Here is a 16,705-nt window from a genome sequence, read left to right on the forward strand (position 1 = left end):
CGACCCGTCTGATCGTAAATGGGGTTACTATAGCATATGGACGCCAGTAACACCAGAACCTTAAGAAACCTCAATACGCCCTTTTTGATATACAATATATTTATATAATTATTATCGTAAGTTTCCTTTTTTATTGTATATTTTAAATATTACTGGTTTAAACCTGCACTACAGAATATATAATAGTGAATATACATCTAGATTTTCTACATTATACCGAAGTGGACTTCTAATTGACCTACCGTTTTACGGGGAGGGGGTGGATGGACTATTAGTAATGCGGACTACCGGTCTCATTGCTAACTACATATATACCCTATCAAACCGACCTCTCCATGGTCCCCCTAGAAATTATCATGCTGATTTCCAGATGTATTTATCACGATGAGCTAAGAGACCTGCCCTCTCATTCCCACTTATCATACTTCACTGGTGCTCCGCCAACGTATACTGTTAGTACAGACAGGGTTATCATTGTTATTTATTAAAAAACCACTTCACTGGACGTCGTTAATATAATCTTTTTTTTAACATTACATTAAAATGTGATTTTCATATTTTAATAATTTTCTATAATAATTTTCAATTAATAAATAGTCATGTGATCACGAACAAAATTATTACATCAATTGATCAATTGACGACCTTGGTATTGTAGTGATTATAATATAATTCCTTACAACTGAATCATTATGGGTTCGATCCTTTTAGATATAATCATACAAGTACATATATATTCATTCATATTTCGATTTCGTCTAATTATTTTCTATACTTATATGTATACATAATAATTTTTTTTGTTTTGACAATATATTTTCTCCCTTTTGATATACTTAACATTTAAAAAAAAAGTCTGTAGCTTATTTTCTAAATTTGCAATTTCTTTCACTTATCACTTAAAGAATGTGTTACATGAACTGGATCCGTACACTAATTGAATTAGTTGGAAACGCAGTAAGACATTAAGCAAAAGACAAATTGTCCCGTTTCACGCTTCACACCAGTAAATTATTGTGCTAGCAATAAATTTGCCTTTGTTGTTCCCGGTAATGGTGCGAGGTTTCTTTGAATCGATAATAATTCATCGAATTGTCCTTTCCAGATTTAAAAATATTAAAATTTAATCCTATAAATAAGAATGAATCGCTAAATGCATTGCAAAACTGAAAAGCTGAACGAATTCCCAATTTTTATTTCAAATACTTCTATGAGAATTATCGATGATCCCAGGCTTACAAGCGGTATTGAACCCTTAAGTCTTAAAAAGATTTTACCTCACACTGCGTGTTCTATCACTCGTACAATGGACTATGCTCAGAGAAATTGTTCAACATGATGTCCACGGCCACCTTTTACCATTGTATAGCTCATCATAGATAGGGAGTTCACTCTTATATCTTAGAGCCTGGATGGTCACGTTTAACGCGGTTTCAGAGATGTTTCTTTCCACGAACGCTCAAGTTATGGAATGAGTACCCTGCCAAGGTTTTCCAACAAGCTACATTATGGGGTTCTTCAAAAAAAGAGATAAAGAGATATCTTCATAGTTCTTCAAGAAGTTTCTTAATGGTCGACAACGCATGCATAATGCCCCTGATATTGCAAGCATTCATAGGCTACGGTAATCACTTACCATCAGGTGGGCTGTACGCTTACTTGCCGCCAATTTCCTATTTGTTAGTGATATAAAAAAGGAAGATTCGAGGAACCTTCCTCGAAGAGCTTTCTTACGAAGAAGAAAATTGTAAAAATTGTCTATAAAAAACGTAAAATCCATGCATTTTTCCATACATATTATATCCCGTGTCACGATTTTTGTAACAACTACAACAACAATCTTGAAATCATTCAAACAATTTTTAAACGTGTATTGATTGCTCCAACTTGAGAGATAAGATAGTTTTAATACCGATAACAAATAATGGTACCGGTAGGTATGGTACCCTTAACCGACGAGCGTGTATGGAAAGATTGATGAATGTGGAAGAAGCGAAAGATGTTTGTTTGAATCGAAGCATTTGGCGTTCCATTGTTTCTGCCTACCCTAATGGGAGACAGGCCTGACAGATATGTATGTAGGTAGCGGTAGAGGGCAAAACAACGTTCGCTGGGTCAGCTAGTTTTATTATAAAGAATGTACTTCATAATGTGCAAACAGTGACAATTTGACCGTGTACAAAACTTTCCTTTGTACTTGCGTGTACACAATACGTGAGTGTTGTAGACGGCAATTTCAGGGATTTTATTATGACCGGACTATAATTTACGCTGAGGATTCTTTTTGAGAGTTAAAAGCGTCAGCAGACGCCACAAATTTAAAGAGAAATTTTGTTTACAGACAAAAAATAGACTTTTTATTATAAAGCATAAGTTTTATTCTTATTTTAATAAAAATTTACGATAAGTTAAAATTAATTTAAAATAATTAATATTTCAAAACAACTAAAAAAAAATAAGTTTCTCTCTCTTAATAAGATAATAAACATAAAGCTAAATTATTTTTACTCCAAATAACAAGTCAGTATTAACCAATTTTTGTATTAATAAATACAAAATAATAAAAGAGTTACTTTCAGAGTAAAAGTACTCTGTCACCAAGTAGTTTGACGATGGAATAAGGGTGTAAATTCAAAGGATCCGTTTCCGTTACTTTAAGGTTCAGTCGCATAATTAGCTTTCATGTATTGTGTACGTATTATTTATTGTTTGCTATCTTGACGTTGTTTGTAATTTTTTTTTTAAATAAAGTTAAACAATACCTTGGTCAAATTATATAAAATTATGGAGATGGTATTTTAAACCCCCTCCCCTCCCTCTGTTCCTTTAGTGTGACATTTTTATATGTATAATTCAAATTTTTAATTTATTTATACCATGCTATATTATAAGTCAGCAATATTGATTGTATGCTCATTATAATAATTTTATCTTTATATAATAATTTATATATTTCATCTGTTATAATAATTTTAATTAAAGCTTTAATTAAAGTTTTGAGAATTTGACCAGTACGCAATCTGTGAAATCTATATCAATCAAATGTCTGTGTAATATCAGTTGACAATTACGAATGTCAAATTTAACTCTAAATTGTAATCTGTTAATGTCAAAACAACTTCGGTTTATATACTAACTCATTCTTTTTACTTTTAATTGCTGCTGCTATGAATTTCACGATTTAAGAAAATTGGGTTTTAATTACCCTTGAAAATATTTTTTGTCAGTAAAAGATAGGTACTTTTCTAATTAATTAAGAGTTTGAATTTTTTATATAACTATAAAAGTCTTGATGAACAGATAAATGGACAAAAAGACAATACTATAAAATGATATATGGGTTCGACATTTTTGCCTTTTATAGTATAGGACCCGAAAAAGAAAATTGGACATGACATTTTTAACAAAAACATGATTCTTAGGTAAGTACCTACATCGTATACCTCTAGATATAGAGGCCAATGTTAAAATAGACAGCTGTGTAATTTTTGAAACGAAATATAAGCCTCAATTTTACGGTGGTATCCAATAGAATTTATAAATATAATAAATGCGAAAGTTCGTAACAATGGATGGATGTTTAATACTCTTTCACGCAGAAACTACTGAATGTATTTGAATGAAATTTGATACAAAAACAGGTTATGTCCTAACTTACATATATAATTTATGTACTAATTCACGCAGCCAGTGCTGCGGAATGCAGCTATATTGCAGTTGAATAACTGCAATTTTAATATCTTTTTTCACACACTGACGTATCATAAATATCTAAATGTAGTCAATAACAGAAATTAACTCACACAAAAATAAAAGTGAATTTCTGATGAAGCACATCAGGAGAGATGCTCTATCTAAATATGTATAGTCAACTTAAGTACATTTGTTACTAAGTATATTTGATATAATGCATGTAGATTTATATATTACAATCAATTTTCAAGAGTTATTGTCTAAAATCAAAGATATACGGAATTAAATGCAGACTGAGAAGGTAAATAACTAAACGGATATATAGAGCAAAAGACATCACAAAGTGATTGAGGTTCGGTATTGAAGTCAAGTAACAAATTTAGATTTGAGTTCATATTTTGTGTTCTTTCACTAGACAAATATGTAACATCTGTTGTGAAGTATCTAGTATGAGACGAAATTCAATACTAGCGAAATGCATTGCTCTTATTGAACATTTCCACTGGTTTTGCCACAAAGTACATGTATTTATTGAAGTACACTCCCACTATTGTTGGCCTGATGTCCCCTGCAAGATTACGATATGACGCTACAGAATTGACGATATTGTTTTTTCTATAACGAAAATAAACTAAAATTTTGTTTATTATTTGTTTTCTGAAAATAAGCAACTAAATTATTCTAAATGACCTCAAAATGATTAGTATCGTTCATAGTTCTGCAAGTAAACTTTCTTTTTCGAGCACGTAGCATATGAGTTACAAAAAGATAATTTCATGTGTAAGGGACACTACTAAGCTTTCCCATATAAGTACGGAAGGCCCAACTAATACGGTAATCACAAGATACAATAAATAATCCAATTAATAAATAGTGAGTGAAACAGCTCTGGCATGTTATGCAATGTGACAGATATCAGCTGTTTCAACATGTATACTCGTATCTATCTCAAGATCAACAAACGTTTGTCTAGATTTTGATATCGCTCCTAAATTTATTCAAACCGAAACAGGTTTTGATTTATTGGAGATAATTTTTGGTACGTTTTAAACTTCACAAAAACTTCCGCTGAAGTTAAATCTGTTTCGCTATAAATTCACACATAATATAATACTAAAGTTCATTACTGTATCTCAAACAAGCTTTTTGCTTATAGCCACACCACTCCATCTGCCTTATTAATAGATGGAAGTCCTAATGGACTCGGCTCAGGCCACAGATTATGTCTCCCCTGCGGGAAAAGTCTAAAACGGGTTAGTTGAAAACTAAATGGATGTCCTGCACACCGTAACGTATCCCAGTTTATTTTTTTTTTTATAATATTTGTAGCTCGACATATGATCATGAGACTGTTTTGGGATACTATGGTATCAATCAAATAGGAGTAGAAGAATTTCCTTCCACAGTCGGTCATACTACGCCAGCTCACTAAATGGCTTTTTTGTTAGTAAAAGAGGCGCTTACGCTGCCTACATTTCACTACACATCACTGAAATCGCCAGTATACATTCTTTTAACCCAGCTCATGTAAGTTTTCATGAGCATTCTATGTAAACGCGAACAATCTACCGTATAGGGATGCAGTCAATGATCCATCTTCATGATGCAAGAAGAAATGAGAATCTAATTCTTCTAAACAATAAGAGAGACTATATCTCTACGTAACAGTAGCGATTCTAGAGTTTTTCTTACCTCAACATTCCCCCATAAATATTGAACTACTATAAATAAAATAGATTATGAAAATTATTACTAAGAATAGACATATTAATTGTTACAATTACATCTGTCAGGTGTGGATAGTAGGAAGCATTAAATTACGCCAAATTTCTAGTTCTCAAATTTGAATTTTGAATTTCTTATTTCAAAAAATTAAAAATGCAAGCCCAAAGGTATTTAGCACTCGATTCTCTTTGCATATTTTTAAAGTAACTAGGCATAAAAATAGAAAGAAAATTTAGAAAGGTTCGTTTACTAAATCAGCCAGACCAATAACTGAATTTATAATCTTATTAATTGTTGATAAAAGTGCAGTCAATATAAGAAAGTAAAGTAAATATAAGTTTTTGACGATAGCGTTAACGGTGGTGTCTGACAAAAAAATTCTAGCCTAATGACCTAAATCATATTTCTATGGTATGGCTACATTATTTTTATAATAGTTTTTACATAAAACTAATAGCTCTGATTTTACCCTGTATATATTAATCCAAATTCGAGTTATTTAAAGTCAACCAACTGGATTTGAAATACAAAATTACCATTGGGTGTAATAGGTGGTCATAATATCATTAAGAGGTGACAATTATTTAGTATATTCATGCACTCTGTAGAGTTTTGCATTATAATAAAAAAACGTACAGTCTTTGTTATAAATGTTAAAAAAATATATTACAATTGTTAATAAATTGTTTTGTATTGTATTGTTGTATGTTGTAGTTATATTATTATTACAAACATATAAACTTTTATGGATTTGGAACTCACCTTAAACGCTAAATAAAATGTATATCTATTTCTATTTTGATAATTTTTTTTTTTATTTAAAAAGTTAAAAGTGTCCTCAAAACAAAGCCGTATTTCACTCACCACGACAATCCGTTCTTAGACTCCCCTAAGTTGACACCGGAATTTTTGAATACTGTTAATGTAGAATTGATGGCGCTTGCGATTTGTTTTCTTAGAAGAATATTATATAGAGGTAAATCCTGTACTTGCACTTCGAAAGGTATCAAAAATCACTAATAGTAAGTCACAGTAGTGATAAACATTCCTTTTTAATATTATACATGTGAAAGTATTTATTACCGTGTAGTCTCGGCCACTCCTTCCGTACTCGTGGGTATCGTAAGAGACGACTAAGGGAGTTTCATGGTCGAAGGACGGACAGCAGCATACCTCTTAAAACACTACCGAAGCCTAACTGCGTTTGCCAACCAGTCTGCCAAGCATGGTAACTACTGGTCAAATTCTCCTTATGGGGAAGGTTTAATCGTATGTTCAACAGTGGCCGTTAAAACGGCTGATACGATGTAAAAGGATATTTATTTGTTTGTTACCTATTGGTGCCTTAACAGCTCATCTAATCAATACATTTAGCATACACTTAGAATGGAAAAGAACGTTGGCTACTTTATATTCTAATCTATCAATATATCGTGTAAAAACTAGTATAAAATATATATGTCGACCACAAACTGTCAAAAATGTCCAAAACATATTTGACTTTTGAAAATTTTAATAAAAGATATGATTTTAGCATCTTCGTCACACTCATTTGTTAAAACACCTTTATGAATATTCCATTTACATTGTACAACACTATTTGTTAACTTAATAGGTGCTCGAGCCAGCAGTTTCATTCTCAAAGTGCAACTACATATTACCTGCTGTTTAGTTTCGACGGTTAACATTTGGGAAAGCAAAATTTGCGTTAACTTAATGGTCTTTAGCATACAAAATTATATTCTGAAAACTAACTGGATGAAAACGAAAGAGGTAAGCTTTGCTTTTGATTATAAATATGTATTAGTAAATAATTATTGCTTTTATTACTCCGTATGGTTACATTTGTTGCTTAAGATTATTTTTATATTTGTAGATGGAAATATGCACCGTATCTAATGGTATAAAATGGCAAAATACCTGATGAAACAAGGAAAACGTAATCAATTTATTTGGCCTATTGGGACGAATTCTACCAGAAGAAGACTTTATACAAAAGTCGATTGCTTGGGTACCTCTGTCCCATTCGTGTTTCAACCGTGAAGCAGTTGTGTTTGCATGGCTGTGTTTCGGTTTGAAGGGTAGGATATGGCGTGAATTTACTGGGTACAGAGGAATAACATCTGAGTCCTCAGGAATGGCAACGCATGGGGGGTATCATGGGCGAAATAGTATACTCTGTTATGTCCATGGTACTGCTCATGTCTATAGGCGACGGTTACCACTTTCCATCAGGTGGGCCGTCAGCTTGTTTGCCATTCTAGGTTGTATAAAAAAAACCATAAAATAACCATGATGGTTTCCTGGACGACCACTTGAAGGTAGATCTAATAAGGTAAATTATAAGCAATAAGGCCTGAAATCCCCAATAATAACAATACCTAATCTCTAGTGAACGAGCTTTACCCTGTGAATTTTTACTATTCTTTAATATCTATTTATAAACAGTATAAAACTATATGTAGAGGCAAAAGAATCACTCAAAATATTACTTAATACGCAAATTAAAATCCACACAGAAACATGCCGCGATGAAAATTCCCTGTAAATCTAATACCAAAATGTTTTCTAAAGCGGCGTGCACGTTAATATATTTTTAACGAAAAAAAAATCAAACTGAAGTTAATGCCACAATCAGAATTAAGCCCTTAAGGCGATGTCTTCCAAACGCAACAGAGACCCCAGAAACGAAACGCATTCGTTGGAGCGTTTATTGCTTTAAAATTAGGTTATCTTGGGTTTGCGAAAACGTGTTCGTTTTATTTAATAATTGAGTCTACCGAACCCCTCCAAAACGACAGTATTTTTGGTATGTTTTTTTCATTTCGTAAAAGAAGTCATGCTTTGACTAAATATCTAATAAATTCAGTACTTAATTTATACTACAGACAGCACAAAACTATACTACTTATTTGTGTATAATAGCTGTCCACTGCTTAACATAAGTTTCCCCTTTGAAGGATTTTGCCAGTAGTTGCCACGCTTGGTAGGTTGATTGGCAACCGCAGTTAGGCTTTAGAGATGTTTTAAGAGGGATGCAGCTGCCCATCTCTCGCTCTTCCCTAGTGACTTCTTACAACACCCAAGGAAAAGGAAGAAAGAGGTAGATTATTCTATGCCAGCTCTACACGGCAATTTTAAATACTACTTATTTGTGTATATACTTATGTAAATGTTAATGTATTTATAATAGTTATGTGGCCATATGTATATATGAAAAAAAATATATTTAAATACTTTTACGAGTATTATTGGTTGTCTAATACCCACAGTTCTTAATTTCAACTCTGCTTAGTTTTTTTTAAATATTTTTATACAACTTAGAATGGCAAACAAGCTGACAGCCCAACTGATGGAAAGTGGTAACCGTCGCCTATAAACATATGCAGTACCATGGACATAATTGAGTATACTGTTTCGCCCATGATATTCCAATGCGTTGCCATTCCTGAGGACTCAGGTGTTATTCCTCTGTACCTTGTAAATTCACTGCCATATCCCACTCTTCAAACTGAATCACAGTTGTACAAACACAACTGCTTCACGGTTGAAACAAACTATTGTAGGGTATTTATTTATACAAACAAAATACATAGATTGCCAGTTAGTCAATCAGAATTATTATTATTTGTTTAATTCTCAAATAGTTTTATGTTATTAATTAGTATTGTTATTAATTTAATATTATTAATTAGTTTAATTCCGCTATCATTCATATGCGTATTCGTACCATTATTCGAAAATTGATTATTATTGGTATAAAGCAATACCTAATTTAGTAAACAGGTCGCGATAATAATTTCTAATGGACTAGTCGAACCTTGAATCTTATTTTTTACTGATAGCAAATAAACTGAAATATTTTTGTGGCTCTATCGGAAAAGCGGGGTAAGATTCAGGGGTTCAGTGAGTCCATTTTATAGCTTTCACCTCACTTAGCACCGAATTATATTTCTACTTGAAGTGTTCGATAACCACAGCATTCGGGAAAGTTATGCCGCAAAATTAGTCGCTGCGGTTTATATATTTATCGTTATAACTTTTTAAAATTACCGTTAATTATTGTCTAATTAATCATAAATAAAGTTGAATAATAATTAAAATTTACAATTTAATTCTTTAACTTTTAAAAACAATATAATGAGTAAGATTTTTTTTATATTTGTTCCTATAAGATTACACCCAATACTTGTTATTGTAATAAACTCTTTTATTCTTATAATCTTGTGTCTGATTACCAGATCACTATTTCAAATTTTTGTCATAATTGAAACAAGTAAAAGCTAGCTATAATGTCCCATGTTATTTCATAAACAAAGCAAGATGAGATGGGACAGCTATGAGACGAAATATGAGTAAATGTTGCTTCATTAGTTAATACAACAGCAATGTGGGTAATCATAATCATTATCATCATCTCAGCCATTATTCGTCCACTGGTGAACATAGGCCTCCTCCATGTATATAAGGAACGGTCCTGAATCACTTGCATTTACTACAATATAATTGAGATCGCCGCTCAATATAGTAGTGAGTCGTCCTACACTGTATTTGCCCATACGGGGTTGCTACTCAAGAACCTTTCTTCCCATCGCTTGTCGGTTCTTCGAACTATGTGATTAGCATATTGCCAGCTTACTGTCCTTCAGGCTATTTGCTTTGCGGATATCCTCATTTCGGAATCAATTATGCAAAGAAACTCTGAGTACTACTCTCCATAGCCCACTTTAACTGAAAAAAAAAACATGCAAATTAGAATTAATTTAAATTAAAGGTCATTACTGTAATTGCAAGAATATATTTCATTTTTTATTAGCACACTTTTACTGTTGTTCGTTTATGATCCTCTACCACTTTTGTTTTTATAACTATACTATTTATCCCTCTAGCCATCTTATGTATCTTCTTAAACTTTTGCAACTTTGTCTGATTTTATTTCTTTTCTGTTAACTTTCATAGTACACGCAAGTATGGTTGTAGATTTCGGGTTTTGCGTGGTGTTTCTCTTTTGCAAGTGATGATATTTGAATAATAGAAAGGACGTGAAATTCGCTCAAGAAAAAGACGGGAAATAAAAATATTCATTTAGGTAAATCTAATTTATAAGCATTTTTGAATAGTCATTTCTTAACCATACATACTTTGTACAGAATGGTTACTATTATTTTTAATGAGTGACAATGGTATGGTGACCTTGCTTGCGCTAACAGTATATGCTGGCGGAATACCTGTGAGGGATGAAATGTGAACGTCGTCCCAGCGTAACGAATTCATTTCAAGAAATAAACATGATGGTAGGACCGCGAGATGTATACAATAGAGTATACTCAGGTAACAATAGGACTGTTAGTCCCCTATTGCTAGCAATAAAAAAGTTGAGAAATAACAAAATAGTGGAACTGTAACCTCTCACTTTAATTTTTACTAAAATATAGTCTTAAATCTATACGCAATCTTGTATACTACATTATGTGCAAAAGTGGCATCATTGCTGTATTAAACTTTCCTATTAAATAGTATTAAATAAATCATATCACTAATATTTAAACAATCTTATTGAATAACATGCACATCAAAACTAAATTAAACTTAAACTTTCTTTTGTACATAAATCAGTTAAAAAAGTCAATTTTACGCAAGTCTTAAATAAAAATGTTAACAGACGTCACAGGTGTCGTATCTCGTAACAGAATAAAAATTCCAAACTGTCCAGATTATGTATTGCCCTCGTACAGTCTCTCGTCAGTCAACGCGGAGTGTTTTATTACACTCGAAGTGGCTACGGCTCTCCCCTTAATTATTTCTTTTCATTTTATCACGAAAAAATACTCGGCGCAGGCAGTTTGAGCATCAGATTTTGTGATAAATTTAGCCACCCCTCAGAAGCGCTTGTACTCACATTTCTATAATTAAATATTATCTATCTTTATACACACAATACATATTTTTAAATATTGTAATAAGATATAGCAGTTTATATATTAAGATTTATTATCCCTCCTCCCCATCTGTTTATCAAATCCACTTAAAAAATTACTGAAGATTTTGTATTTTCTTTATACATAAACTAGCTATATTTTACGGTTTTGCTTGTGTGAATTAGTAAGTATATAAAGTATCCTATGTGCTAAATTTGAAAATAAATTAACCTTGTATTATCCATCGTTAATAAAATTCGCATTTATATTATTAATAAGATTTTATTGTTAAAAGTTTCGTGAGCACACATTACATTTTAATATAAATAAGTTAGGCTCACGCTCGCGACATAGTCGCTCATGAGTAAGGTTCACGAATTGACTCTGAAACTAGTCGAGATTTTTTGCTCTAATTACACGTAAGATTAATAGGATGATAGAACTTCATGGAATGTCACAGATATAAGTTTCTTTATGAGCTCAATTTTCGAACAATGTGTATCATAACTGTTAAATACATTTTTATAATTATATTAATAATATATGAAATTCATAATATTTAAAATTATTAATATATTTTTATAATTTCAAATATTATGGTTGTTAAATATCTATACAATACTCTCTATTCGTTACTGCTAATAAACTATTATGTTAAAACTATGCTCCGAGCAGCGATCTGATAATTTGCCTGAAGATGCTTACAGATGAAACACGTGTCGCAAAACGTGCGTGAATTCAATGGCAGTCGGAGTTTGATGGCTAATATTGAAGGTTGTAGAACTTCTGGTAATAAAGGCAGCGGAATTAAACAAAATAATTCTAATTTAACAATCACAGTAAGTAAGCCGTGTGGTCACGTCATAGAATAGGCCACCTCTTCCTTTCCCATGGGTGTTGTAAGAGGCGACTAAGGGAGCTTATGGCAGAGGTATGAGCAGCAACATCCCTCTTGAAACATCACTAAAGACCTAACTATAGTTGCCAACCCGCCAAGCATGGCAACTACTGACAAACCCCCTCTATGGGGGAGTCTATTTTCAGCAATGGACAGTTAACGGCTAATACAACAATCACAATGAGTGTTGCTTATTTGTCTGTAACACAATTAACAAACTTAATCAATTAAATTATTTAATTAAAACGCTTTACCAAAACTGGACCAGTTTCCATATAAAAGTTATTCACAAATTATTTTCGTCAATTATTTATGTTCGAGTATCTAAATAAAATAGACCCAACAAATTTATCCTTCATTCAACGTATCATAGCAACAGGTTACTGAAAACGAGTTTATTATTGGCTTACTAATGAGGAGTTAATAATAATTTTAATTAATTAGGTATGGAATTCATTATTATGCTACAAGTATGACATCTTTGGCAATATCATGTTTTGTTAGTCTTAATTTGATTTTATGAACAATTTCAAAGCATTTATTGCTCATTAAATATGTTCACAATTTAAATTATTGTATATACCTATACTTATTTTTTATATAATAAACCTTATCATTTGCAAAATAATTATCATAAAGTTTTCAGAAATGCTGAAAATATAGCGTAACCGTCCACCTTTCATAAATTAAAGTAAGAAAATGTACAAGTAATTAAAGAAAATTACGACTACTTCAGCAAAATTGAAAATTATGAAAATAGATATACTAGATGTGATGTCATTATCATTAAAGCTGAGACTGCAAGCCCTCCGCTATAAGCCATTCCTCTGGGTGAAAATCAGGCGGGTGGCCGTACAAGTCGCATTGTGACATATTTATTATTTTTTACACCTACTTACTATACCAGGAGGACAGCATAAATATTGGTGATATACTCAGTTAGAACACAACTTTATAATTTTTTAAAGTTTAAAACAATATTCAATAATAGAAAACAAGTATATATTGCTCTGTAAAGAACAGATATCCTATAAAATGCTTCGTAGATATCCTGTATTTTAAATATTGCATGTTTACATATGCTTATGCCTTGCAACAAGCACTTTTTTACTCTGTAAAGAAAATCTTTATTCATAAAATTATAACGGGAGTAAATCAGTTTAGTATATTAATAGTCGAGATTAGTAATGTTCCATCCACTTGATGAAAAATTTTACACATATTGATATTTTAAGAAAAAGCTTTGGAATTATAGACGTATTCTACATGATTATGTCTATAATTCTAAATATATATGGTCGCAAGTCGCAAAAAATCAAAAACGAAGACAAGGTAAGGCTGGCATCAAAAAAATGTCATTGTGCTTAAATAGAGCTAAGCAATACTTCACGCTGAATTGCTCTATAAGTCGCAAATCCGACTCTGCATAGAGTATTGCTGTCGTTTATAAGCGGAACCACCTAGATACTAGCTTGAACACTTCGACTTAGTGCAACAACGAGTATTGGTCAGCAGGTATTGTCGATAATCCCAAGCTTACAAGCGGTATCGACCCTTAAGTTTTAAGAGAGATTTTATCTCACCCTACGTATTCTACGGCTTATACAATGAATTGTGTTCAGAGTAATTGTTTAATATGATGCTCACGACCACTTTTTATTATCATACAACTCACCAAAGGAAGTTCACTCCCATATCTTAGAATGTGGATGGTCGCGTATAGCGCAGTTTCAGAGATGTTTCCACTAACGCTCGAGTTATGAAATGAGCTCTCTGTCGAGGTTTTTCCAAGAGACTACAGTATGGGGTTCTTTAAAAGAGAGTTAAAAAGATTTCTTCGGAGTAGGCAAAGAGTGCATAATTCTCTTGGTATTGCAGGCGTTCATAGACTACGGTAATCAGAGTCTAGTATTATCAGAAAGACCGTATGCTTATTTGCCACCTCAGTGGTATAAAAACATTCTGAAGAATTTAAAACCTATATTTAGAAATAGTATGCTACATTTTTTTTTCCTTTTTTCTAGGTACTGGAAAGGTGGCAAACAAAAATACAGTCCGTGTGATGATAAACAATCACTGTAGCCTGTAGACACCTATAGGGATTTGGCATGCGCGTTGCCGACCCAGAAGAAAGCTTAATTCATTTTCTTACTTCCCGTTTTCTTGAATATGAACAAAGCAAATATCAAAGGAATAAAATTCTCACCCACTGCATGTGTACTTCGAACGTCACGAGTGCAAATGTTATAACGAGGGTCGCCGCTTGGATTTCTCAGAATTCTAAACCGAGTTTTCAAACAATCCAGACAGAAGCACCTCCTAACAATATCACGTCTCCGCTGCATTTTCAATATTGAATAATAACAAAATGACAATTGGATTTGAAGTACTGAATGCAGTCTAGAATGTCCTCAATTCTTACAAACAAAGTCAGTCAAAATGAATCTTTTTGATGAAAGTTCTGTCAAATTTTTAATGGATGAAATAGAATGGTGATATACCCTGACGAGGGACCAGTTAGGGATAATAGGTGAGGATGAAAGCAAGTCAGTAGACCAATAGAGATCAATTATCTAGGAATCACTAAAAAAGAGTTGCTTATTGCAAATTAGACTTGTTAATATCTAATGGAATTCGCTAACACAACATCTTATCATTTATTAATGTATGTATTTACAATTAAAGTCATATTTTAAGGAGCACCATATACATATGACATAAGTATAAAACTTTATTCTTAGGCTTGCAATCGTCTGGGATCGGACTAATGATTTTAACGATTTAGTTTTAGATTATATTAGCTTTTACCGGCGACTTTTTCCGCGTGACCGAGATGTTTACTGATCAAGATAAAAAGTAGCCTATGTCCTTTTCTATCTTGGGATGGACTAAATAGATAGTGCATGTAACCAAATTTAATAGCGATTAATTAAACAGTTATGGTGCTATGATGTAACAAACGAACTCACATTCACATTTATAAAATTTTAACGATCCGGCTAAGCATTACATGGAGAGACTTCGTACAAAAGTCGATTGCTTGGGTACCTATATCTCATTCGTGTTTCTACCGCGAAGCAATTGTGTTTGCATGGCTGTATTTCGGTTTGAAGAGTGGGATATGGCGTGAATTTACTGGGTACAGAGGAATAACATCTGAGTCCTCAGGAATGGCAACGCATGGCCCCCCATGGGTGAAACAGCATACTCTGTTATGTCCATGGTACTTCTCATGTCTATAGGCGACAGTTACCACTTTATACATATATATATAATCGATAAGCTATCGAATAGCTATCTTTTTATAGATAAAAGAATTTTTAAAATAATTTGAATAGGGTTTTGTTTTATCCACTACAAACAATCTAATCTTTCCTATTTATAATATTATTTGTATATTAACCGTTAACTGTCTGTCTACTGCTGAACATAATGCTCCCCCATTAGGATGGTTTTGCCAATAATTGCCATGAGAAGTGAAGGGATTATTAGTAATGCGGATTGCCAGTTCCATCGTTAATACACCCTGTCAGGTAGATATTCATACAGTGGGCCCTGGAAACCGTCGTGCTGAATTCCTGGTGTATTTATCACGATGGGCTAACTGACCTGTCTTTTCATTCACACCTATCATCCCTCAATGGGGCCTCGTCAGTAGCTGAAACCATTCCATTATCATCTATTAAAAAAAAATATTTGCCAAATTTGGCAGACGAGTTGGCAACCACAGTTAAGCTTTGGTGATCTCCTTCTGAGTCTGAGTAGTAAATTCCCTAAATCGCCTCTTACGACACCCACAAAACAGGAAGAGGTGACCCATGCTATGCCGAGATCACACGGCATAGAATTGGTAACACCATAATTATTAATTCAAAATGAAAGTAATGTAAGTAAGTAATAAGGATGACTAATTTTCCAGTGACGATAAACACTTAATCCGAGCGTCGAAGCAGACAATAGACTCGTTCGCTGTCACTTTGGACTCTTACAAATCAAAGCATACCAAACAACTGGCTATATTTATTCCAACAATCTGACTAATGCGGGCAAAGAGTCACGATGAGTTACACTGCTGGAATGACTTGTCAAAGTTATTTTCTCAATGAAAATAAAAACTGTCAATAAAACGTGCTTCGCGTTAGTTTGGGCAAACCCCTAAATAAATATTTTGTTAACAGATTTATTTCATTAGAAACTCAACAAACGAAAATAACCTAGTTTCGTATCAGTTCTTCTAGACTGAGCTTTTTAACTGAAATTGCTTTTTTATCCTACCGTTTATATAGGATAAAATATTAATGTGCTATTTTTAATACGAATATGATGAATAAATGACTTTAACGCTTACTCAGAGGAGATATTTATTATATCAAGATTTTAAAATATTATTTTTCTTTTTTAGAAATCGGATAAAAATCTTTAGTACTTTTTTTTTATACCACTGAGGCGGCAAACAAGCATACGATACTTT

This window comes from Galleria mellonella, unplaced genomic scaffold (assembly GCF_026898425.1).
Source record: "Galleria mellonella isolate WM207_F2 unplaced genomic scaffold, CSIRO_AGI_GalMel_v1 utg139, whole genome shotgun sequence".
Lineage (NCBI taxonomy): Eukaryota > Metazoa > Arthropoda > Insecta > Lepidoptera > Pyralidae > Galleria > Galleria mellonella.